Genomic DNA, 3,014 nt, shown 5'->3' on the forward strand with positions numbered 1-3,014 from the left:
GACTTTGATTGATCAACAAACTCCCACATGCATTTTCAAAGGCACGGAAACATCAATTCATCATATGCAAGGAAGAAAACAGTTAGAACAAAAGAATAAGATATGCAATACAAACAAAGACCTCTAGTTGGTGAAGGAGGTGTCAATACAGGTCGGTTTGCGGACCGACTAAAATATTTTTAAAAAAGTAACTTATATTACCAACCATGCATTTTGTGCCTAGTTGGTATTAAAAAAAAATACTTATATTACCATTACATTATATAAGCCCGACCTACGAAGACTCTTGGTATTGGAAGGGAGATCCAAATGGGGTTTATACGGTTAAAAACACCTATAGGAGTATTATGGGGGACTTTTATGATAGCCCAGGTGCCTTTGATAAATGGGCAAAAATGTGAAAGTTAAAAGTCCCACCAAAATGGAAGACCTTTTTATGGAGAGTTATATGTGATATTCTCCCCACCACTGATAATGTAATAGTGAAGAGAGTAGAAGTGGATCTTGTGTGCCCAATGTGTGGTTTAGATCGTGAAGATGTGTTGCATGCTCTAGTGCTATGTGAATATTCTAGGCTTGTTTGGAATGTTACACAATTACCTATTACAAATATTGTTACAAATTCCTTTCCAATATGGCTAATGGGTGCTTTGGCAGTATTAACGGAGGACCAATGCGGTCTCATGGTCGCTGTGCTATACCACTTATGGAGGAGTCGAAATACAGCCGTATGGGAGGGTCCCCTATCGCGCCCGGACGTCGTTTGGAGATGGGTGTCCGCTGCCATGCTGTCGTGCCGCCAGGTTCACCAGCGCTAACTGCACCAACCGGCCGCGGCACCGAATATGGCAGCAGACCACGGTACACCACAGTGCTTTATAGACGCCGGCTTCCAGCAGGAAACCGGGGAGGCCACATACGGTCTTGTGCTGCTCTGATCGGAGGGTTTATTCATGGCAGCAAAAAATGGCAAGCTACCTTTTTGTTTCTCGCCACTTATGGCGGAGGCACTAGCTTGTAAGGAGGCTCTATCTTGGTTGTTGGAGAGGAATATCACAACGGTCTGCCTTCTCCCGGACTGCATGGTGCTACGAAGTGCTTTACACCAACAAACAACATCTACCTTTTCTTATGTTGGGGTCGTGATTGATTAGTGCAAGACTACTATGTCCCTATTTAAGCAGCTTACGCTATGTTATGGTTCTAGACAAGTTAATTTGCATGCTCATACTTTAGCTTCTTTAGCATTCGCTCAGGAACATTCTATGTATTGGGATTCTATTCCCCCTGACGTTATTACTGCGTTCATTCATTAATACAATCGTCTGATTGGCTTTCAAAAAAAATATAAATAACAAATATATATATTTTTAAATCATAATTTTTTTTGAGCATAGTAGCTATTCGTTCAAGGATATCTCTGTGGCTTTTCTAAATTGGAGGTCATGTGTTTGAACCCGAATGGGATATTAACTTTGTAGTTCTAAAAAAAAACCCATAATTATAACTTGTACTAATTCCTTTATAAGAAAGTAATAATTTATATTTATACGCAGTACTAGATATAGTTTGAACCTTACCAAGACTATGTGGTCTAATGGTATCCGGGTTGGGTTTTCATTTGGAAGGTTACGAGTTCGAGCCTCAGTGGAGGCGTTATTGGTTCTTTGTGTTTAAGTTGGTTGAGAAAGTATATGAACAGATACTACAATGTAATAGGGCCAGTAACATAAAAAAAAATATATATATAGTTTGAACCTTGAGGTCTAAGGCATGGGTCTCACTTATGTTAGTTTGAAATGTAGTACTATTTATACGGTGATGTAGTTAAAGAATTGGACTCACCAAGTCTAAGGCATATATGGGTCTCATCAGTTATGTTAGTTTCGATTTCAATCAATGAGAGAGATTGAGATTCCTTTAAAAAAAAAAAAAAAAGATTGAGATTATTACTCTAAAAAGAGTTTTCAATTTTGGTGTTTAGGTGTCCAATTAATTTTAAGTTATTGGGTAAAGAGAAGCGTTAAGATTCAAAGAATCAAAGTTCAATTTTAGCGCGCCTAGTATGTTTGGATTTTGTGAAGCAGTGACAAATTCGGATTTTGTGAAGCAGTGACAAATTCGGATTTTGTGAAGCAGTGAGAAATTCAATTGAACAGTTTCTAGTTTGGTTAATGAGTGCATTAAAATATGGATAAAGTTGCCAATTAGTTTAAGTGACTAACAAATCAACATATAAAAAAATACAGTGGCATTTTGATAATTTTGTGTAAGTTTCAGTGCACATTTTTCTTTTATACAAAACACATTGTTGTGTCTTACCGTGCACATTGTTGTGTGGTATAGTGCACATTTTTGTGTCTTCAACCTCTAACCTCTAGGGGGCGTTTGGTTCAGGTTAATATAACATAACCAAGGGAATGTAACATTCCCCAGGAATGTACTAGCTCTATTACATTGTAGTATCTGTTCATATACTTTCTCAACCTACTGGAACACAACGAGCTAATAACACCTCCATTGAGGCTCGAACTTATAACCTTCCAAATGGAAGTCCAACCCGGGTACCATTAGACCACATAGTCCTGGTTGGTTATGTTAGTTTATTACACACACACATATAATTATTTTTGTAATTATATATTTTTTATTTTTATTATCTTAGGTTAGCATATAAAATAATTTTGTTTCTCAAGTTCAATATTTTAGTTAATATTTTAAAATCATGTAATTATATATGATACCGTTATCTTATTTATTTATTTTAATTTTTAAATTTATTAAAATATATGAAAATATGTTAAGGATATTATATTGTGTGAATAAAAGATAACCTTAAACCAAACATGATTATATTACATACCTCAATTTTAACCAAACACGAGAATCTAACATTCCCAGCAATCTAACATTCCCTAAGGTAATATGACATTCCGTGAACCAAACAACCCCTTAAGGTTTCTAGAGTTTCAGTGCACATTTTCTCTTCATCCAGAGCACATTGTTGTGCCTTA

Source organism: Ipomoea nil, unplaced genomic scaffold, assembly GCF_001879475.1.
Source record: "Ipomoea nil cultivar Tokyo-kokei standard unplaced genomic scaffold, Asagao_1.1 scaffold1237, whole genome shotgun sequence".
Classification (NCBI taxonomy): domain Eukaryota; kingdom Viridiplantae; phylum Streptophyta; class Magnoliopsida; order Solanales; family Convolvulaceae; genus Ipomoea; species Ipomoea nil.